We start from the raw sequence: 23531 nt of genomic DNA, 5'->3' as shown, positions 1-23531 counted from the left end.
GCTAATTTAAGCCATTAATCACCAAGCACAAGCTAAAGTAAGCATGATTTTCCAACCAGGTTGAACCACTTTTTCCTGGAACATCACAAGGGACCAGTAGGGTCCCAAAGAATACTCTGGAAAATGAATGGCCTCTGACTTAGTTTCCTTCGGTCATTTGTAACTGCACGGTCCCAGCCACTTGGCTGAAGCCTTCATAACCACTTCTGCATCCCTCAGCTCCTCTATGCAGGAACTTTCTATTTCCATATGTTTAGTTTTAGAGAAGAGTTGGGAAAGATACACAGAAAGTTACAGTATATCCCTATTTCCCCTAATGTGAACAACTTACCATGATGCATTAACCAAAACTAAGAAACAACCTTAATATAATGCTAAATTTGGATTTTGATAGTTTTTCCACTAATATACTTTTTCTATTAATATTCCAGAATTTGTTGTTATTGTTCAATTGCTAACTGGTCTCTTTTTTGACCCCATGGACTAGGGCCCACTAGGTTCCTCTGTCCATGGGATTTTTCCAGGCACGAATACTGGAGTGGGTTGCATTTCCTTCTCCAGGGGATCCTCCTGACCCAGGGACTGAACTTTACTTTCCTGCTTGGCAGATAGATTGTTTACCACTGAGTCACCTGGGAAGCCCATGCCTTGCATTTAATTCAGTCTCCTTTTAATTTCCACTAATCTGTGACAGTCTATCAGTTTTCACTTGTTTCTCATGACCGAGACTGGCACTGTGCAGAATGAATATCCCATATTGGGGGTGGGTCCGACATCTTCCCATGAATCTACTGATATTACGGATTTGAGGGAAGAATACCATAAAGAAGCGCCCTTTCAACCCATCACATTAGGGGAAGCATGATATCGACATGACTAGTGTTAGTAACCTCGATCGCTTGGTTAAGGGTAGGGTTTGCCAGGTGTCTCCACTGTAACGTTAGTGTTTCCATTTCTATACTCTGTTTATTCAAAGCAAGTTACTAAATTCAGCCCAAGCTGAAGAGGAGGGGAATTAAGCTCCACTTCTTAGAGTGCGGAGTATTAACAAATTTGAATCAATAATACAATAAAATCTCCACAGCAATTAATAAATATTTTGGATGATACATTTTAAGAGCATGCAAATACCGTGTATCTTCCACTGATTTTTTTTAACTTTCTCCACTGGATCTTGCCTGCAGCAATTACTGTAGTGTTTTAATGGTGACTATTTTCCTACTTACTTTTACCTTTATTATTTTGAATTCTTCTGTATGTAAACTTTATTCCTTCTCTCCATTTATTCAATCATTTATTTACATCAGTATAGCCTCACAGACATTTTATTACTTGGGTTATGGACTCACAGTATCTTTATTTTGTTGCTAAAATTATTCCAGTTTTGACATTTCTCAGTTTCTGTGTCCTTTTACCATGGTCCATCCTTTTTTCTTCTTAGCATGTCTTTAATTTCTGGCACTTCTTTCAAGTTTACCTTTTCTTATCTCTGCACAAGTCCTAAAGTCAGTCATTCTTCAAGGAACCCTGATTCCTCTTATTGAGATCTGAGTGCTAGGTATGCCTGTCACTGTGGTGCCACTGCTTCTTGGTCTTTTGACTAGACAAGGCTAGGTAATATATGTATGTACATTAGTCTTTTGTGTACAAAGAAACCTGTATTTCTGTATCAAGTTCACACTAATGTCTTGAACACTAAACATGTACCACAGGGTTATGGTTGGTAAAAACAAATTTATCAACTACAGTATTTATTTACAGTTTGTCATTTCCTGACAGTATCCATTCAAAACACTGCTTTTCAAAGTTAGTTAGGTTACATCTTTTCCCTTCACTCCTTCAGTGAGGTCACTGGAGGCGTGGGGTGGGGTTGGCCCGGGTGGGGGAGGGGGGGGGCGCGGAAGCAGGCGAAGCATAGCATGTGGGATCTCAGTACTTCGAACTCAGCGTCCCCTGCATTGGAAGCTTGGAGTCTTAACCAATGGATATACATCTGTACTAGTTAGATTCATTTTATTTAGGTCTGCATTCCATTTCCAGGCATGTCAGTTGACTTTCTTTTCATTCGCCTAGGGTCGATCATTCTTCTTGATGCACAGTGCTGATTTTGACAAACCCACAGTCATGTAGCCTCCACCACAGCACCTTACACAACTGTCCACAACTCCCAGAGGTTCCCTGTGGAGCCCCTTTGCAATCATCCTCTTCTGGCTCTCTTGGCAACACCTGATCTTTCTTTCTACCCTCCAGCTTTGTGACTTTTCAAAAATGTCATGCAAATGGAATCAGACAGTATACAGCCTTTGGGGTCTTGCTTCTTTCATGTAACAAAATGCATTTGCTTGTAGACCCTGTGCCATAACATCCAACCATCACATTCCAGTGTCTTGGAATCATCTCCTCTTTTTCCCTTCCATTACTCTATCCAGACACTTTATCTCTTGTTCAGATTGCAGTTAGTCAATTTGCTATGATTCCACTCCCTGCTGCCGGATTAATCTTCCATTATTACATCTATTCCATGTTATTTACCTGCTCCAACACCTCCAGAAGTTTCCCACTGCTTACAGGAAAAATTTCAAACTCAGTCTTTGTGCTGTGTCCGACTCTTTGGGACCCGACAGACTGTAGCCCGCCAGGCTCCTCTGTCCATGGGGATTCTCCAGCCACGAATACTGGAGTGGGTTGCCATGCCCTCCTCCAGGCGATCTTTCCAACCCAGTGATTGAACCCAGGTCTCCCACATTGCAGTGCTGAACTCACTGCCTCTGGCTGAACGTAGTTTTCCCTGGGTCTCCAGATTTCAGGGGTGCCTCTAGCCACGCTCTGCGTCTTGGCTTAAAGATCAGTTCTTTAGACTCCCCTATCCTCTATCTCGGCACCTAGTTCATTTCTTCCTAGCGCTAACAACTTTCAACTGTACATTCAGATTGCAAACTGGGCATCTGGCCCTGACCGGGCGCAGAGTGAGTGAGTGTCAAACATACAACAGAAAGGCTGAAAGCGAACTAGCCCGGACCCGGACTTTAGAGGCTGAAGGTAATAAAAGCTAACCCAGCACTCTCTAGGCAGCGTGGCAGGGAGAGGAGCTGTACACCCGCCCTTCTCCCCAGGCTCCCTTCAATCCCCAAACTCCCACAACAGAGACGGCCACAGAAAGCCGCCCGGCTGGTGACAGGGTGAAACCTCTACCTCAGAAACCCTCCGACTCCAGCACCGGGCAGGGAGCTAGGCCCTCCAGAAGCACCGCAGAGTCCCCCTCACTCACCGCACACGTGTGGCCCTGGCAGGCGCGGGTCCCGGCTCCGCCGCTGCGGCTTCCGGTTCCCCGCCTTGCTCCGCCCCCTAGCCTTTCCTCTTCCTCAGCCGAGCTAGAGTTAAGGGGCTCTCAGTAGCCGGAAAAACGAAAATTCGGCATTTCTACTGGTCCGCGTCTAGTCATACGTCATCTAGAGGCGCGAGTGCGGCGCCACGGGAGTTTTGGCCCTAGAAAGTATCCGTGGGTCAATGACGTGATGGTGGCTACTCAAGGTGACGTAATTAACCCTTTCCCTTGCCGGTTGCAGAGCTGGCGGTTTCTAGAGGAGGCTGACCGATTGTGGAAGTGGAAGTTTGGTTGGCCGGGCTTCTCCTTGTTCTTCAGTCGCTAAGTCGTGTCTGACTCTTTGTGATACCAATGAACTGCAGCACGCCAGGCTCCTCTGTCCTCCGCGCTCTCCTGGAGTTTGTTCAGTTGAGTCGGTGATGCTCTCTAAGCATCTCATCCTCTGTCGTCCCCTTCTCCTTTTGCCTTCACTCTTCCCCACCATCAGGGTAGCAGGGAGCATTACAGGGACATCTCGGTAGTTGGCTAGGATTGCGATCTCGTTTCTTTCAATTTCTTAGCTGGATGGTTTTGGGAAAATCACTCAATTTCTCTGAGCCTTGGTTACCTGATCAATAAATTATAGATGGCATCACTGACTAGATGGACGTGAGTCTGAGTGAACTCCGGGAGTTGATGATGGACAGGGAGGCCTGGCGTGCTGCAATTCATGGGGTCGCAAAGAGTCGGACACGACTGAGCGACTGAACTGACTGAACTGAACTGAAGTCATACATGGAAAGCGCCTAGCACAATAAATGATTTGAACAACCGCTCAATAAATGCTTGCCATTTTAAACCTCTGCGAGTTCCTCCAGACGGTAGTTAGCCCACTTAAGGCTTTAGGAAATCAGACTACTTAGGATGTTATCCCCATCTTACAGATGAAGAAACACACCACAAACTTGCTCTGGTCAAACAAAGCAATTTATTCCCTAACAGTTTTGGAACTCAGGCTAGTAGCGAGGTTGTGCACCCTCTGGAGGTTCTAGGGTAGCATTCTTTGCCCCTTCCAGCTTCTAGCGGTTCCAGGCATTCCTTGGCTTGGACTGCATGACTGCAGTCTCTGCCTCTGTCTTCACATGTCTTTCTCTTCTATGTCTTCCTGTCTTCCATATATTATAAAGACATATGGCTTTGGATTTAGGGCCCATCAGGATAATCAAGGATGCTCTCATTCAGAGGTCCTTACTTAATCATATCTGCAAAGATCCTGTTCCCAAAAGCAGTCTCTTTCATAGGTTCTGCGGGATGGTATACTGATACATCATTTGGAGGGCCACTGGGAAAGTTGAGGAATAGGACTTGATCCCAGGGGTGTCAAGCATCAGATTTTACTGTCTTCCAAATCACATTTCCCACCTCTTAAGGCATCAGGCTTGAGACTGGTATTTCACTAGACTTGGCTTCTTGAGGACAGGGACCATCATTACTTCCCAAACACCTATGGCACTATTCAGCACATAGACAGTTGCTAAGTACGTTCTGTGAGCCTTAAGAATTACGTTTGGATAAGCTCTTTTAAGTCTCATAAGAACAGTTAAGCAGGTCTTTCCCCTCAAGTTATGTAGAAAGGGGAAACATTCAGTAGTTTTGATCCAGTCAGTCTGACTCCAAACTCAAAATGACTGACTATGGACTACTATCTCTAATTCACAGATTCTCCAATGAAAGCTCAAGAGGAGAGAATACAAAACAAGAACGGCAGAAGGTCCATTGCAGCACCTATTAGGCAAACAGAATGGTATGTACTAGCCAATAATAATGATAAAATCTTCATGTACACACCCTACCTGAAAGAGATATATTTATATTTTCAACACCACAGTTTGCATCACCCACATCCTCTCAGACACATCCATGTAGCTGTCAAACGTATTGGGTTGGCCAGAAAGTTCGTTTGAGGTTTTCTATCTGATCTTACTGAAAAACCCCAGAGAAACTTTCTGGCTAACCCAATACATCAAACTCTGTTCATCTGCCTTCTCACCAAGAAGAAAAAAAAAAGTCACATACCTAAGTCCTAGATTATTATTAATGATGTTATTTATCCAATCTGTGTGCTGTCAAAAATTTCACAGTAAGATTGACTTGAGTGTTTGATTTGTTTGGAGTCAGTTGGAAGTATCTTGTGGTTTCACAGGACAACAACAACAAAAATTTTCTATAATTTTACAGTTAACCAAGTTAATTCTTCAAATATCTAATACCTGTCCATTTCCCCTATGCTCCATGCCCTCCCTTCCCTTCCAGCCTCTGACAACCATCAATCTATTCTGTTTTTATGAGTTCAGGTTTTTGAGATTCCACATGTGAGTGAGATCACACCGTATTTGTCTTTTTCTGACTGACTTGTTTCTCTGTTGTTTCCTGACTGCAACACGTAACTCTCAGTTTCCAGATCTATATCAGAGTTCAGGGCTGGGAGAATGGAGAAAAGATGAATGGAGAAAAGATGAAACCCACTTTTTTCCTCCCAATAGGGCTCTATCCTTTCATACCAGAGGGAGAAGACCTGGCAGTGTTTCCCGTCTATTTAAATGCCTAGAACTCAGTCACACGGCTGCCCCCTGGACTGGAAGACCATCAGACATACTGTTAACCAAGCATTTGGATTCCATTCTTTTTCCAGTACTGTAGTAAAATTACAGGTAACTTGGCAAATATGCTTTCATCCAGCAACAGAGATTTGTTATTTAATCTGGTTTAAAACTTAAAATAACTCTAGTTAAGCTAAAACTTAAAATTATTGTGGTATCCAAGGTAGGGGATCTCAATCTTGGCCACACATCAGAATCACCTGTGGATTAAAAAAAAAAACAACCCAACAACAGTAATTCTGATTTAATTAGTCTGAAGTGGGACCTGGCCACTGAGAATTTGGAAAGTTCCCCCAGATCACACTAAGGTGTGGCTAAAATTGAGTTGCTTATTTAGGGAATGGAGTTCAAGTTGGTGATTTGATTTGATTTTCCAGTTAAATGAGGATTAAACCCTATAACCTTCTGGTTCCTCTTTTTGTGGTCACCAGAATTAGAGAATTAAATATAAAGTGCACTTGTTTCTCTAAGTAGAATTTCTTAGATATAACTGTATCTCTCTTATTGCTTGAGGTCTCCTGCAGTGAGTTAACATCATTATATATTGAAAATGGTTTAAATTTGAACTATATGCTTTCAAATGTATTCTGGAAAAAGTTCTTTTTTTTTTTTTTTTTAATTTGTCACTATTTTGTGCAATTTTCCTCTTTTTCATAAAAATAAAGTGTTAGGTGTCAGCTCCCATACATCTCCCCTCCCTCCAAATCAGTTCTTTAAAGTTTTAACTAATGGATTTTTAACTAACGATGTTCTTTTTGTGTCTCCCAATGCATAAGCAGGGATAAAGGGCATGTTATTGATGTAAAACATAAGTGGGACTTTGGCAACGATTGGGTTTTATTTTCAGGACCTATTAGAATCATAAATCCATGGAAACGGAGCAGTTGCCAACACATTTTCCTTTAGTAAAAAAGAACTGCTTCTGAGTAGAGCGGATTATGTCTTTCAATACCACATATTTGCTAAAAAGTGCACAAATATAAACATTAATTGTGCATTCCAAATTTCCAGTTACTGTGTAGTAGACATAAAATTGACCTGGTCCTAGTTTTACTTTCTTTGATGACATTGTTAAGAGCCACAGAAAAATCAGATCAATAAGATGGTGGCTCCGTTGGTAAAGAATCCGCCTGCAATGCAGGAGACCACCTGCAATTCAGGAGACCCAGATTCAACCCCTGGGTCGGGAAGATCCCCTAGAAAAGGGAATGGCAACCCACTCCAGTATTCTTGCCCGAGAAATCCCATGGACAGAAGAGCCTAGTGGGCTACACTCCATGGGGTTGCAAGAGTTGGACATGACTTAGTGATCAAACCACCAGCACCACCAAACATAAAATTGACCTTGTCCTAATTATACTTTGTTTGGTGACACTGTTAAGAGCCACAGAAAAATTAGATCAATAAGATAAAAGTGTATCTGATTGTAGTATAAAATACCACTTTTAATGAAAGATCATATCAAAGATTAGTTCGTATCACTTAAAGCCCATGAGTCATACTTAACACTGCACTATCATAGAACAGAACTCCTCAAGCAATAGGTACCAGCACTAGGTTTTAGCAGGTGGGAACAATGAACATGTTTTTGGTTTAACTTTTTGCTGAACTTGTTTGCAGGCTTTATGAAAGGTATTTCCTTTGCAAACTCGTGACTGGTTTTGACTTGTGATTTCCTTGATTTCTGAGCAAGCTCATTAATATATGAATCATTTTCTATTTCTCCCATTTTACTTTTAAAAACTATAGAAATGTTAAGTCAGGACTTAACAGTGATGTCTAGCTCTATATACCTACTCAGTTTTCCTCCTCATTTTAAGATGGTGAAAAGATTAACCAACAACCTAAGCCCGTTATGTCACTTTGTATTTTCCAGCAGATGCCGAGATAGTATTAGAAGGCCAAGACATGTATTGGGGGTGGGAAGCCTGTGAAAGACAAGGAGAGAGAGAAGAGGATTAAGTCAGAAGCCTCAGGCCATAATACTGATCAAATCCTGATCTGAAGGCACTGATGGACAGGAGAAAGGTGTGGTAAAAAGATCTGTTGATTGAGACTCTGGTAATCATACCCTTGTAAGGTGAAGAATACTACAGAGATCCTTTTGCACTGACCATATCTGCTAAGAAGTACTGAGAGGCGCCTGAGTGGATCACCTGGACTCTACAGTGATCCCACGCATCCCCCATGTAGAAAAGCAGCCTTAGCTCTTCCTGCTGATGTGAGTTCATCACTCTTGCCAACATGGTTGAGGAGTTCCTCTTCTCACTGTTGGTCCTGGACACAGTGAGTCCAAAACATCCAGGAGGCATCTATAGCTCAGTGGAACTCTTGCTCTATCCTCTGCCAAGAATGTGTCTCCTTTGCAGAGCCCAGAGCTGTAAGAACAGAAAGCACAAATTGCCCAGAGGACCATTTAGAATGATGGCAAGTGGGGCCATTCCTGCTTCTGCTCCTTAGTTCCAGGCCTGTGTGGTTGTCATCTTATAGCACCGTATAGAGATCTCTCACTTGGATTTATTCTGCATTCTGGAGGACAGCATCCCATTTTTGCAGATTACGGCCTCTGAGTTGGTGCTTCGGCTTCACCTTTAAAAAGCCAATGCACAGCTGTGTCACATGGCTGCCTCTGGGGGAGCAGTGTGAAATGTGTTTGTGGATTACATGACCTCCTTTGCTGTGAAGTGTGTTCCCTATTCAGATGCTATGTTGTGTAGTTTTCCATGACTATAGATCAGGTACTTCTTAGCTTCTGGACAGTGGTCCTGGCTGAGGCTCTTGGGCAGGAAAAGCAAGTCCATACTTGAAATAGGACTCTATATTATGAGGAGAAACAGCTGGCCCTTCCAAAGTAATAGGGGCCCAATGTCATCAACTCATCAGTAGGTGACCTGCTGGTCTCTGGGAAACAGTGCCAATTCAAGGGCTCAGCACTGGTTTCTGTTGCTGGCAGGTCTACATTCAGAGGAATCAGTAGTTAGACTGGCTCTGGTAAGTGGGAGTTCACACTGCTTGGCCCACATGTAGCCTCCGTCACTGTCACTGTGGCCGCTACGTTCATGTACCCACCAGGCCAGCTCTAGAGTGTCTAGTGTTGCAAGCTCACCAATGTCAACTGGCTGAATCAGCTTGTCTTGTTGGTTGTTCCGTGGTTATTGTGGATGCCTTTTGATTGGGCTTCCTTTGTGGCTCTCATGGGAAAGAAACTGCCTGCCCTGCAATGCAGGAGACTTGGGTTCGATCTCTGGGTTGAGAACATCCCCTGGAGAAGAGAATGGTTACCCACTTCAGTATTCTTGCCTGGAGAATGCCATGGACAGAGGAGCTTGGTAGGCTACAGTCCATGGGGTTGCAAAGAGCTGGACATGACTAAGAAACTAACACTTTGTTGGGTAGTATCATGTGAAAATGGTCACCTGCCATGTCCATTCCCATCTGCCTTTACCCTGGACCTTGTTTCCCACCGTCCTTTTCCTTCCAGGTGCTTGACTGGTTGGGGCATTGGCCAATGATAGCAATTTCTATATGCTCTCACCTTGGGCCATTTCTCCTTCCACATAACCTGGATGACTAGGTATACTCTTGCCCACTAGGAAGATTCCCTCCTCTACTGTCTCTCACCTGAATGAGATTGTAATGCTACTATTTACTTTCAGTTTATACCCCCAAACCTTGCCAACTCACCTGTAAACTCTGCTGGAGCTTTTTCCTCCTCCATCAGCTATTTGTAAGGTACCCTGCTCTATGGCCACAGAAAAGAGCTGAGGAAGCAGGGCTGATGCAATCATGTGGGTGATGCAGAGATTGAGGCTTCCTATTTGTGCACCCGACTCATGCCCTCTGGTCTTACTTGGGCTCAAGCCAGGACATGCCATTTCCACGTTCTAATGGATTGTTGCTGGGCCCTTTTCACTTTACAGAATGACGGGTGAGACAGAACCCATCTCCCAGTGGACAGCTGTGGGAGGATGCTCATTGGACACTATAGTCAAGCACTGCCTCTCTCAGGTCTCAGTAACATGCTAGGAGATGCGTATAATTCCCCATTATAGATGATCTGGCCTTGCTCTAGAACCCCAAGGCTCTAAGCTGTGATCCTCCTTGGGCTTACCATGAACTCTGTGCTGCATTTTTTCTCACCACTGACACATCCCACACCACAGGGTCTACCAGATGCTCTGCTCTAAGTGGGGAGGCTGCTTTTGCTACATCTTGGCCCTGCTGTATAGTCCTCCCTGCTCCGGGTTCCACTCAAAGCTGGCAGTCTGTCATGCCCTCCAATGCATGGACCAGACAGAGCAGGATTCCTAGATGTGAAGTACTTGGCCGCCAGAATGTGAAAAGGCTCCCCGGGCATTGTACTTCCTTCTTTGTAATAGGGAATCTGAGATGCCACCATGTCTCTTCACTTTGGAGGGATACCCTGACATGTCCCTGACCCTAAAAATGTGCACCTCCTTTTTTTCAGTCCTAGTCTTAGGAATCTGTAAGCTTTACTGAAGTGGCCTGTCCTTGAAACTCTTCAGCATTTATTTCCCATCTTTTTGAACGCACATTTCTTACCAAGGTCTTGAGCGTACTAGTCGTGTCTTTATTTCACAAATGTAATGAATTGGTGTGCTGTTCTGCGGGATGTCCAGATGGCCCAGATCTCTTTGGACTATATTAAGACAGAAGGTGGGCGAGCTAACACAGCCCTGGTGCAAAACTGTAAATGAATACCGTTGTTCATTCCAAGGAGTGTGAACTGTTTCTGATCCTATTTTCCAGCTACTTTTTCTATCCTGCTTTGCCATCTGCTGCGGTAACTCAGGCATTTCACCTCTGCTCCGCGACTGGAATAAAAACTTAGTGTTCGCCTCCTTCTTCCAGGGTCCATGCTGGAGTGTTAAATCCCATGTTCCTAGAAAGTGAGTCCAAGTCAAGGTTTTCCCATTTGTTCTCTTTGGCCTTCCAGCCCCCTCACACCCCAGTCCCTCGGTGGGGCTCTCCCCTGACAGTGGATGCTGGCCAACTCCTGCTGGTCCTCTGGGAGGTAATCTCTCCTCCCTCAACAGGCTCAGCATGTCCTCTGTTGGGTTTAACCCAAGTGACTGGCCAGGCAGCCAGGAGAGGCAGTGGGGGCTGCTCCTGAGGGCAGAGGTCGGGGAGCAGATATTGTCTTGAAGGGAGAGGCCTCTACGGTATCTTCCTGCTCAAGCAGAGTCTGGATCTTAACAAGGCAGTGCGGGCTACCTCTGCAAGTTCGCATGTTCAGGGCCGTCAGCAGAGCCAAACCGGGGGCACCCATTCATGCACCCATTCCACAGCTCATGGTCTCAGGTTGTCCCAGTCAGGTCTTTGGCTCCGTTGTAACAGGATGCCCTGGCTAAGCACTTGAAACATTCTGGAGATGCACACTTCCTGAAATCTTGGGCTTGCTTTTCACATCATCCCCTTCCCCTGCCAGAGACAGCAGCCTCTTTGCAAGTAACCAGAGATGGCTCTGCCTCCCCCATGAGCCTTTAACCATCTGATTCCAGTTCTCATTGTCACTCTGCAGGGAATCCTCCATGTCCACTCTCCTTGTAGATACCTAACCGCCCTCCAACCCCCAATAACTTTCAAATTCCTGACCCACTGCACTGGCAAAGGCATTCCTCTCCACCAGATGACCCCATGCTCATCAGTAGTGACTGCTTTTTTAGCAGATGAACAACCATCTGTGCCCCACATACCACTTGGACTGGGACCCTCCTTGCCAGCCTGGGATGAGTGATCTGGTCTCAAACCCCATCTTTTCATCAGCTTTCTGGAACCACTCCTGGTACCAGTGGCATTGTTTCAAGTTCTCTGGGAAACAAGAGCAGAGTTATAAATGTAAGATTTATACAAGGAATATTCCATAAAGCTAAAGGGAAGAGGCAGTGGGGTAAGAGGGAGAGCCTAGGACAGGGATGTGGGAAGGATCGTACAGGAAGAGCCCCCAAGAACAGCTTTGAGGATTCTTTGGCCTGGCTGGTGTGAAGACTCAGAGCCCAGACTGGCCATTAGAGAGGTGGACAGGAATGTCCTGTTGTTGGCTTGGAGCAGCCCCAGAGCCCATGGTCTTGGTCTGGACACTGTGGATGCTGGAGGTTTGAGAGCCTGGAGGCCTTCAGCTAACCCACCTCTCACCTGCTGCAGCAGGTGTCCTCCTGAAGAAAGACCTGAGCTGTATACTTTGCCTTCAGTGTTATATGACTGGTTCAGTGGCAAGGTCAAGACAAGAACCAGGATGGTCACCAGGGTTTTGGAAGCCTAATCTTATGTCTTTTCTATATTTGGGGGGAGGGGACAAGATTAATTTCTGCCATATATTCTTTGATGTATTATCTAGTATTTAGCAACTCAATGCAATAGGTCCTCAAAAAGTCTCAAAAAATAGCTCCTTGGACAGTAAATTATACTATACAATTAAAATATGACTTCACACTGAGTGTAGAAGTCAGGGTTTGGGAGCTACACAATCCAGTGTTTGTTTTAAGACACCTTATTGCTGAGGTTGACTATGTGCAAGACAGGGCGCTCGTGGGGACTGTCCTCGAGACAGGGAGGTGAAAACAACAATCGAGAATTTTAAATTTGGTGGCCGAGTATCTCAAATACATTAACACCTGAATTTTTATAACATCAACATATCATTTCACAAGGATTAGCTAGGATTAGCTATCTGAGAGCAAGGAAACTGTCCTTTGTTTGTTGTAGTATCTCTAGTGAAAGTGAAAGTCGCTCAGTCGTGTCCGACCCTTTGCGACCCCATGGACTGTAGCCCACCAGGCTCCTCTGTCCATGGAATTCTCCAAGCAAGAATATTGGAGAATGTTGCCATTCCCTTCTCCAGGGGACCATCCTGACCCAGGGATCGAACCTGGGTCTCTTGCATTACTGACAGATTCATTACCATCTGACCTGCCAAGGAAGCCCACTGTATCTCTAGGGCCCTATACATTGCCTGGCACATAATTAGTTGTCGATAAGATTAGTTAGATGGGTATCACTGTTAAGCTGTAACTGCACAAGTTTAAGGATTACAGCTATTTTATTTGCGGGCACACAGTGAGAACTTAAGTCAACAAATTCAGCAACTGTATTCATTCAGTGGCTATTCTGTCCCAGGCACTGTCCTGGGCACTCGGGATATCTATTAGTCAACAAATCTAAGCGTTCCTGATAATAAACACCAAACAACCACAAGCAATAAACAAGGGCATGATAAGATACATTAGAAGTACTACAGTAAAAAGAATGGAATTGAGTAAAGAGAGAACCAGACCAGGAGAATAGGTTATAATATCAAATAGGGTGGTCAGTGTAGGTCTCACTAAGGAGAGATTTGGAGAGTTTGGAAGTTTGCCAAGCATACATCTGGAAGAGGAGCCTTCCAAGCAGAGGAAAGAGCTGAAGCAAAGGACCGAGAGCAGGAGTCATCACCCTCATGACTATGTCTTTGAGGAACACGGGGAGGGGTGGGTGGCTGGAGTCAGCCAGGGAGGAAAGTAACAGGAAACAAGTTCAGGAGGAAGGTGGGAGTGGTTTGCAGGTGGTGAAAGGGTTTTTTAGGCCATTTTAAGGACCTTGGGTTTTACTCTTGAGTGAAAAAGAAGCGCCGTCTCAGGGTTCTGAGCAAAGGAGAAAAATGATCTGACATCCAAACAATAAACTTTTGCAGGATTAATGAATATATGAAGTAGATAGAATCATGCTATTTTATTGCTCATGAACTGGTTCTATAAAACTCATCATAATGATATATTATTTTTTTGCTGGTTTTTCCTGACACTCATTCTTTATCTCTAAGGAGCTGCTTGTCTTACGTAACTTGATCGTTCCCACTTCCAGCAGCAGCAGGAGGAACTATCTGCCAACCACTTAATCATGGCTAACTAGACACCATTTGATAGTTTTGAGAGCATTTTTCACATGTATTGTGTCACTCAAATCATCCAAACTGTATGTAGTATTACATTACAGATCTATCACAAATACAGAAACAAGCTCCAAGAGATGATGTATATATACTGCCCACAGTCACACATTTAATAATGGCAGAGTATGAATTTTGTCTCCTCATCTAGTATTTTGTAGAGCTACATTCCAGGTCCTGAAGACAGAAAATGGCTACATTACTCTAAGAGGGGTTTAGAGTTCAGGTGGGAGGCCAGGATGGGAATAAACACAAATATGGTAAATATCAGAATAAAGAAGTAGAGGCGAAGTACCAAAGTTTTGTAGTGTGTTCAGCAAAAACCCATAAAGAGGACGATGGTCACGATGGTTGGTGGCCTTAGATACACTGAAATGGGGCGTGGAGGGGGCGGTGGTGTACTTGGGTAGTGGGAGTAGTGCTGGCACGTGCTTGGAGGTCCAGACGAGCACTGTGCCCCTGGGAATGGTTGGACGCTCCATTCTGAGTGGAAGGAAGTTGTAGGAAACAGGATTATAGCCAGTAGAAAAAAGCCACATTATATAGAATCTCAAGCCACAGACTAAGACCATATGTACTTTATCTACTGCAAGTTGCCAATGATTTATGAGCGGAGATGATGTTAACAAAGTTTTTGTTTTTTAACCTCCTTGAACTTTTTAAAAGTTCAATATAACACGACTGTTTAGTGGGAGCTGACATGAGAGGCAGTGTCTCAGAATGAGTTCCTTCAGAAGTCAACAATGAGATGAAGATTCAGGTGAAAATCCCTGATTATGGGGGTGATGCCAGGAAACACCAGTGTGGGACTAGTGGGGAGAGGTGGGAACCAGAGGCAGCCGGAAGCGTGTTCTCTGTCAGGCAGTTCACCACTCTGGGTAACTGGAGATTAACCTTGTTGGGGGACTCTGGGGGCCAGTGTGGAACACAGAGAGCCAAGGGATCCCCCCCAAGGGATGCAGGAGCCGGGGTGTTTATATGTGAGCTCCCAGCAGTCACTGATTGAGGCTGCTCCTGGGGGCGGGGATTTGAGGTTCCCCAGAACTCCCAGCCTGACACCCAGGCACTGTGATGGCATCTGGTAGCATCAGAGAAGCCCTCAGTCAGAAATGCATCTGCTGGCAATGGGGGGCTGGATAGTGTGCAAAATAGATAAGGTGCGTGGTCCAGACAGGCTGGTGGCAGGATTTGCTACAGGCAGCAACAGTAGTAGATTGAGACCTCTAAGCCAGAGAGTCACATGGGTTCAGACCAATGTGCTGACAACAGGGAATGAAAAGAAGGGACAGCTTAAGAGCTTTTATAAAGGGAGAATTGCAAGCCTTGGTCTTATAGACCTTTGTCTTATAAGGTCACAAGTAACTCAACCTATTTAATGACTGGAGTTAACCTCTGAAAAAAGTCTAACTGGTCCCACATGCATTCTTTTGAACATATTAGGGAAAATAAGTATCTATAAGACTAATCATTTAAAAACACCTATGAAAGAGAAAAGTGAAAGTCACTTAGTTATGTCTGACTCTTCATAGTCCATGGAATTCTCCAGGCCAGAATACTGGAGTGGGTAGCCTTTCCCTTCTCCAGAGGATCTTCCCAACCCAGGGATCGAACCCAGGTCTCCCACATTGCAGGCAGATTCTTTACCAGCTGAACCACAAGGGAAGCCCCAAGAATACTGGAGTGGGTACCAGTGGATCTTCCCAACCCAGGAATCGAACCAGGGTCTCCCGCATTGCAGGCATATTCTTTACCAAGTGAGCTATCAGGGAAGCCCAAAAACACCTATAAATTACACTTATTAGGGAAGGATCTGGGCAAAGGTGTGATAAAGTTTATATACTTATGGGAGAGCAACACACATCCAAATTCCAGACCTGCTCATTTTAGCCAATTCCTCTTTTTCATGGGAACACAAGGAAAAGTAATGAAGAGATAATGTAAATCAAGAAACATTACCTATGAATAATGGAGATAAAAAACAGTAATTACATGACTTCCCTAGTGGTCTAGTGGTTAAGAATTGCCTGCCAATGTAGGGGACATGGTCGATCCCTGCCCTGGGGAAATTCCACACGCTGCAGGGCAACTGAGCCCACGTGCCACAACTACTAAAGCTTGTGCGCCCAGAGCCTGTGCTCTGCAACAAGAGAGGCCGCCACAGTGAGACGTCTATGCACCACAACGAAGAGTAGCCCCCATTCACTGCAACTAGAGAAGGCCTGCGGGCAGCAACAAAGACCCAGTGCAGTCAAAAATAAACACATAAATAAAAAAGAGGCAAGTACAACCTAATCATTTGTTCACATGTTTCTAGCAGGAGCTTTTGAGAAAACTCATCAAAGAATGCAGATAGAAAATGGAAACATGGGAGAGTAATTTATGGAGGCATTCATTCCGCTTCATTCTCATAGTTGTCACTAAAAAGATAAGAGGTATTACCTCCTTTTCTCACCCCTCTGCTCCTTGGCTAGACGGTCAGACTTGGAAAGGAAAAGAAAGAGAAGAATAGGAAAAGGAAAGGGATATGCTCCTGGAAGAAAGGAGCTGAAATGTCCAGGAGGGAAAATGCTGAGGTACCAGAAGAGCAAAATCAGGGAAATATAACGTGCAGTTCAGTGGAGGTGGGTTCAGGGGCTCCAGAGATGCGGGGGATTCAAGGTGAACTGGAGGGACCTGCCTCAGAAGGTCATGAAACCTGGAAATGGGCATTTCCTCAGGCACTGTCACAAACTAAAGATTAAAGTTCCCTTCCTCAGTTTTGCGGGTGGCTAACCCTGATTCTGGGAAAGACTGAGGGCTGGAGGAGAAGGGGGCAACAGAGGATCAGATGGTTGGATGGCATCACCGACTCAATGTTTGAGCAAACTCTGGGAGATAGTGATGGACAGGGAAGCCAGGCACGCTGCAGTCCATGAGGTGGCAAAGAGTCAGACGCGACTTAGTGACTGGACAACAACGATGTCCTATAGGACTCGTTAGGATGTATGAGGGAGGCAGAGGTTTCTAAGATCCAACTGAAAATATTTACTACCTTTGACGGGTGGACATGCAGCCAAATCAAGCTGATTTCAAAAGAAAAAATGCTGATTCTTGCAGCAAATTCATCCCTGCAGTAGAAGAACTATATAAGCTTGACTTTTCTTTCTCTGTTTGCTTTGTTGAAACTACATGTCCCGTCCTGAGACTCACATGGGAGGAGAGTGAGTGATATTCTGCCGAGTGTATGGATGGAACCATCCTCCGCGTGACTCTTCCCAGACCTGGTGCCTTTGTGGAGGCCTCTCCATGCTGACATTCTCATTAATGGAAGAAGAATCGATCTTACCCCCTTCTCCTAAATTTTTCTCTTCTTTCCATCAAATTTGATAGAAAAAGAATGGGTACATAAGCACAACGGGATGGAGATCTTTGAAAGGTACATATTTGAAAGGAAGAAGGAGAAAACAAGGAGATTAAGGAAACCAAGGAGGAGGCTGGGATGTGTGGGATGGAGATTGATGGGAAAAGGAAGTGGAGAAAAAGGCAGAGTAGAAAGGTGGAAGGAGGAAGGCAAGGAGCTTGGTAACTTTGATCCCTTTGCCTTTAGAATGCCAAGGATGCTGACTATTCAGGGTTCCTTCCTGTGTCAGCAAGACAATCTGCAAAAATACATTTGAGCCAAATTTATAGATAGAGGGAACCAGTCAAATGTCTTGTTGTGATGTTAAATTTATTTAGTGACATGAACAACTCAAAGGCACATTTAAAATAAGATACAAATTTGGAAATACTGTTTGCTTCAATTCACATTTCATTTAATAAAGCCTTCATATTCATTTTTGATGGAAGTATCCTTGTCATCAATAGAGGTACTTTTCAGTTCAGTTCAGTCACTCAGTCGTGTCTAACTCTGTGACCTCATGGACCACAGCACGCCAGGCTTCCCTCTCCATCACCGACTCCCAGAGTTTACTCAAACTCTTATCCATCGAGTTGGTGATGCCATCCAACCATCTCATCCTCTGTTGTCCCCTTCTCTTCCTGCCTTCAATCTTTCCCAGCATCAGGGTCCTTTCAAATGAGTCAGCTCTTTGCATCAGGTGGCCAAAGTATTGGAGTTTCAGCTTCAATATCAGTCCTTCCAATGAACACTCAGGACTGATCGATCTCCTTTAGGATCGACTGGTTGGATCTCCTTACAGTCCAAGGGACTCTCAAGAGTCTTCTCCAACACCACAGTTCAAAAGCATTAATACTTCGGTGCTCAGCTTTCTTTATAGTTCAACTCTCACATCCATACATGACTACTGGAAAAACCATAGCCTTGACTAGACAGACCTTTGTTGGCAAAGTAATGTCTCTGCTTTTTAATATGCTGTCTAGGTTGAACATCTGGAAGTTCATGGGTCACGTATTGCTGAAGCCTGGCTTGAACTTCCAGATGTTCAAGCTGGTTTTAGAAAAGTCAGAGGAACCAGATATCAAATTGCCAACATCTGCTGGATCATTGAAAAACCAAGAGAGTTTCAGAAAAACATCTATATCTGCTTTATTGACTATGCCAAAGCCTTTGACTGTGTGGATCACAATAAACTGTGGAAAATTCTTCAAGAGATGGGAATATCAGACCACCTGACCTGCCTCTTGAGAAACCTGTATGCAGGTCAGGAAGCAATAGTTAGAACTGGACATGGAACAACAGACTGGTTCCAAATAGGAAAAGGAGTACGTCAAGGCTGTATATTGTCACCCTGCTTATTTAACCTATATGCAAGGTACATCATGAGAAATGCTGGGCTGGTGGAAGCACAAGCTGGAATCAAGATTTCCAGAAGAAATATCAATAACCTCAGATATGCAGATGACACCACCCTTATGGCAGAAAGTGAAGAAAGAGCCTCTTGATGAATGTGAAAAAGTTGGCTTACAGCTCAATATTCAGAAAACTAAGATCATGGCATATGGTCCCATCACTTCATGGCAAATAGATGGGGAAACAATGGAAACAGTGGCTGGCTTTGTTTTTTTGGCTCCAAAAATCACAGCAGATGGTGATTGCAGCCATGAAATTAAAAGATGCTTACTCCTTGGAAGGAAAGTTATGACCAACCTAGACAGCATATTAAAAAGCAGAGATATTACTTTGCCAACAAAGGTCCATCTAATCAAGGCTATCGTTTTTCCAGTTGTCATGTATGGATGTGAGAGTTGGACTATAAAGAAAGCTGAGCACCAAAGAATTGATGCTTTTGAACTGTGGTGCTGGAGAAGACTCTTGAGAGTCCCTTGGACTGTAAGGAGATCCAGCCAGTTCATCCTAAAGCAGATTGGTCCTGGGTGTTCATTGGAAGGACTGATATTGAAGCTGAAACTCGAATCCTTTGGCCACCGGATGTGAAGAGCTGACTCATCTGAAAAGACCCTGATGCTCGGAAAGATTGAGGGTAGGAGGAGAAGGGGACAACAGAGGATGAGATGGTTAGATGGCATCACTGACTCAGTGGACATGGGTTTGGGTAGACTCCAGTAGTTGGTGATGGACAGGGAGGCCTGGCATGCTGCAGTTCATGGGGTCACAAAGAGTTGGACATGACTAAGTGACTGAACTGAACTGAATTGAACTAGGTTGGTCATAACTTTTCTTCCAAGGAGCAAGCATCTTATAATTTCATGGCTGCAATCACCATCTGCAGTGATTTTGGAGCCCAGAAAAATAAAGTCAGCCACTGTTTCTACTGTTTCTTCATCTATTTGCCATGAAGTGATGGGACTGGATGCCATGATCTTCATTTTCTGAATGTTGAGCTTTAAGCCAACTTTTTCACTCTCCACTTTCACTTTCATCAAGAGGCTTTTTAGTTCCTCTTCACTTTCTGCCATAAGGGTGGTGTCATCTGCAAATCTGAGGTTATTGATATTTCTCCTGGCAATCGGGATTCCAGCTTGCAATTCATCTACCCCAGCGTTTCTCATGAGGTACTTTTGGAGTCACCCAATGCTGTTTTCAGAAAGGACTTACAATATTCAAGTTTACCACCCAGGAATAATTGAATAATATTTCTTTGCCCCCTTAAACAAAACTGATTATCTCAGGATCCTTCTACTCATATTTAAAATCTATATTGATTTCAGCTAATTTATGGCTCATCTTCTCTAAATGATATGCTATTTATCAACACAAGATAACTGAGAGAAAGTCTTATAAATGAGAGTATCTATAAGGACTGGTGGAGAAGGCAGTGGCACCCCACTCCAGTACTCTTGCCTGGAAAGTCCCATGGATGGAGAAGCCTGGTGGGCTGCAGTCCATGGGGTCACTAAGAGTCAGACACGACTGAGCAACTTTCCTTTCACTTTTCACTTTCGTGTAATGGAGAAGGAAATGGCAACCCACTCCAGTGTTCTTTCCTGGAGAATCCCAGGGATGGGGGAGCCTGGTGGGTTGCTGTCAGTGGGGTCACACAGAGTCGGACACGACTAAAGAGACTTAGCAGCGTAAGGACTGGATTTAAAGTTGATATGCTTTAATTTTTCTTTGAAGTAAAACTTAGGCAAATATGATACAGTTTTTCTAGAAGAGAGAATTTAATGGCTCAAGGCCAAGTTGACTAGTTTAAGCTCAAGATATTCCAGAGGTTCCTTGACACCTCTGCTGTCAGACCAGGCTTGGAACCACACATAGAGAACACCTTCCAGAAAGTATTTTAGCCTCCATTTGGTTCTGGACTATTCTAGCCAGGTCAGCCTTTTCAGGAACTATGCCGCAAAAGAATGCCAGCCTCACCTGTCAGCAGCGGTGGTTCTCAACTGGGACTATTCTACCCCCTGGGAGTCACCTGGCAATGCCTGGAGATACTCTGGGTTGTTACTACTGGGTTGTATTTGTCAGAGTTCTCTAGAGAAAGAATCCAAAGGATCTGTGTATATATATACACACACACAGAGAAATTTATTTTAGAGAATCAACTCACATGATTATGAAGGCTGGAAAGTCTGAAATCTGTAGTTCAAGGTGAAAGGCCATCAAGACGGAGACCCAGGGAACAGCTGGCATTGCAGTTCAAGTCCAAAGGCCATCTGCTGGCAGGATTCCCTGTTGCTTGTAGGAGGTGAGTCTTTTGTTATATTCACCCACCTGATAGGGGCAATCTGCTTTCCTCAAAGTTAACCAATTTAAATGTTATTTCATCCATATGTCAGAGCAAACCATAATTCAAAAAGATACATGCACCCCAATGTTTATAGCAGCACTATTTACAATAGCCAGGACATGGAAGCAACCTAGATGTCCATCAGTGGATGAATGGATAAGGAACATGTGGTACATATACACAATGGAATATTACTCAGCCATCAAAGAATGAAATAGTGCCATTTGCAGAGATCTGGATGGACCTAGAGACTGTCATACAGAGTGAAGTAAGTCAGAAAGAGAAAAACCAGTATCGTATAATATCGCTTAGATGTGGAATCTAGAAAAAATGGTGCAGATGAACTTATCTGCAAAGCAGAAATGGAAACACAGATGTACACAACAAACTTGTGGTTACCAAGCAGGGCAAGGGAGGGGTGGGATGAATTGGGAGAAGGGGATCGACATACATACACTGCTATGCATAAAACCAGTCACTAATGAGCACCTGCTGTAGAGCACAGGAAACTATTCAGTGCTCTGTGGTGACCTAAATGGGAAGGAAATCCAAAAAAGAGGGCATGTATGTAAAGGAGTACATCAAGGCTGTATATTATCACCCTGCTTATTTAACTTATATGCAGAGTACATCATGAGAAACGCTGGACTGGATGAAACACAAGCTGGAATCAAGATTGCCGGGAGAAATATCAATAACCTCAGATATGCAGATGACACCACCCTTATGGCAGAAAGTGAAGAGGAACTAAAAAGCCTCTTGATGAAAGTGAAAGGGGAGAGTGAAAAAGTTGGCTTAAAGCTCAACATTCAGAAAACGAAGATCATGGCATCAGGTCCCACCACTTCATGGGACATAGATGGGGAAACAGTGGAAACAGTGGCAGACTTTATTTTGGGGGGCTCCAAAATCACTGCAGATGGTGACTGCAGCCATGAAATTAAAAGATGCTTACTCCTTGGGAGCAAAGTTATGACCAACCTAGATAGCATATTGAAAAGCAGAGACATTACTTTGCCAACAAAGGTCCATCTAGTCAAGGCTATGGTTTTTCCTGTGGTCATGTGAGAGTTGGACTGTGAAGAAGGCTGAGTGCTGAAGAATTGATGCTTTTGAACTGTGGTGTTGGAGAAGACTCTTGAGAGTCCCTTGGACTGCAAGGAGATCCAACCAGTCCATTCTAAAGGAGATCAGCCCTGGGATTTCTTTGGAGGGAATGATGCTGAAGCTGAAACTCCAGTACTTTGCCACCTCATGAGAAGAGTTGACTCATTGGAAAAGACTCTGATGCTGGGAGGGATTGGGGGCAGGAAGAGAAGGGGACGCCAGAGGATGAGATGGCTGGATGACATCACTGACTCGATGGACGTGAGTCTGAGTGAACTCTGGGAGTTGGTGATGGACAGGGAGGCCTGGCGTGCTGCGATTCATGGGGTCGCAAAGAGTCGGACACGACTGAGCGACTGAACTGAACTGAACTGATGCATATGCATAACTGACTCACTTTGTTGTACAGCAGAAACCAACACAACGTTGTAAACCAACAATACTCCAATAAAAATTGATTTAAAAAACCAATTAATTTAAAAAGAAAACATATACAAACTACTATACATAAACTAGATAAGCAACAAGGATATATTATACAGCACATGGAATTATAGTCATTTTCTTGTGATAACTTTTAGTAGAGTATAATCTGTATTGACTCACTATGCTATATACCTGAAACTACTATCTTAAATCAACTAGACTTCAAATATTACACTTACTTAACATTACATTATTTTTATTAGTATATACAAATATTAAATATGTTTATATAACATAATAAAAAATCGGGGCTTCCCTGGTGGTCTAGTGGCTAATACTCCACGCTCCCAAGGCAGGGTACCCATGTCCGATCCCTGGTGGGGGAACTCGATCCCACATGCTGCAACTAGAGTTAGAAGGCGCAACTAAAGATCCCACATGCTGCAACTAAGACCTGGCACAAGCAATGAATAAATTTAAAAATATATATATATATATAATAATAAATAACAGGAAAAATAATAAATGTTATCTCATCCAAAGGACCCACACAGAAACAACCAGAATAACATCTGAGAGCAGAGCTGGGCACAGTGCCCCAGGCAGAAGCACAAAATTAACTATGACGGGGTGGGGGTTATTGGCCTCTAGAGGGTAGAGGTGAGGGGGGGCTGCTACAGCCCTGTAACACACAGGACACACCCCCACAACAAAGGCTCATCCAGCCCCAACTGTCAATAATGCCGAGGTTGAGAAATGCTGTTCCCAGCTCCAGTCACAGACTTGTAACGTGACTATAACATCATTGAATGGAAGTGATGAGACTTTTCCTGTTTGTAGGGAGCTGTCAGAATCATCTAGAAAGAAAGTAACTCATGGATATGAAACCTCTTAATGAAGATCATCCTTCCCTTCTCTTTCCACTCTGACTTGCTGGGAAAGAGAGCTAACTCCACGGA

The 23531-nt window shown here is 44.1% G+C and overlaps 1 protein-coding gene and 2 long non-coding RNA genes across 14 annotated transcripts in view; 2 read left to right on the top strand and 1 right to left on the bottom strand.

The window, feature by feature from the left end:
• PUM3 (pumilio RNA binding family member 3) overlaps nt 1-3335 on the bottom strand; it is a 41464-nt gene extending 38129 nt beyond the window's left edge. For 3 of the 7 annotated variants that reach the window (XR_015169627.1, XM_086415345.1, XM_086415348.1), the window contains exon 1: nt 3269-3335. The gene's annotated coding sequence lies outside the window, so the exon portion shown is untranslated. Of the gene's footprint in view, nt 1-2532 lie in introns of all 7 variants that reach the window. The other 4 variants (XM_086415347.1, XM_086415350.1, XM_086415346.1 and 1 more) reach the window with 2 other exon arrangements.
• Nucleotides 3336-3407: 72 nt separating this feature from the next.
• LOC147366955 (uncharacterized) lies at nt 3408-17729 on the top strand. Of its 6 annotated transcripts, none has more exons than XR_015169633.1 (4): nt 3408-3531; nt 5024-5108; nt 5848-6015; nt 16227-17729. It is a non-coding gene; the product is annotated as an uncharacterized LOC147366955 (long non-coding RNA). The 6 variants fall into 6 exon arrangements; XR_015169631.1 differs by having other exon boundaries at nt 3472-3732; nt 17093-17729; XR_015169630.1 differs by having other exon boundaries at nt 3472-3732.
• Nucleotides 17730-20673: 2944 nt separating this feature from the next.
• LOC147366954 (uncharacterized) lies at nt 20674-22617 on the top strand. Its single transcript, XR_015169634.1, has 2 exons — nt 20674-20997; nt 21665-22617. It is a non-coding gene; the product is annotated as an uncharacterized LOC147366954 (long non-coding RNA).
• The last annotated feature ends 914 nt before the right edge of the window (nt 22618-23531 follow it).

This window comes from Bos grunniens, chromosome 8 (genome assembly GCF_055505025.1).
Source record: "Bos grunniens cultivar Pamir isolate PY7600 chromosome 8, Bosgru_T2T1.0, whole genome shotgun sequence".
Lineage (NCBI taxonomy): Eukaryota > Metazoa > Chordata > Mammalia > Artiodactyla > Bovidae > Bos > Bos grunniens.
This window is presented reverse-complemented; position numbering and strand designations above follow the sequence as displayed.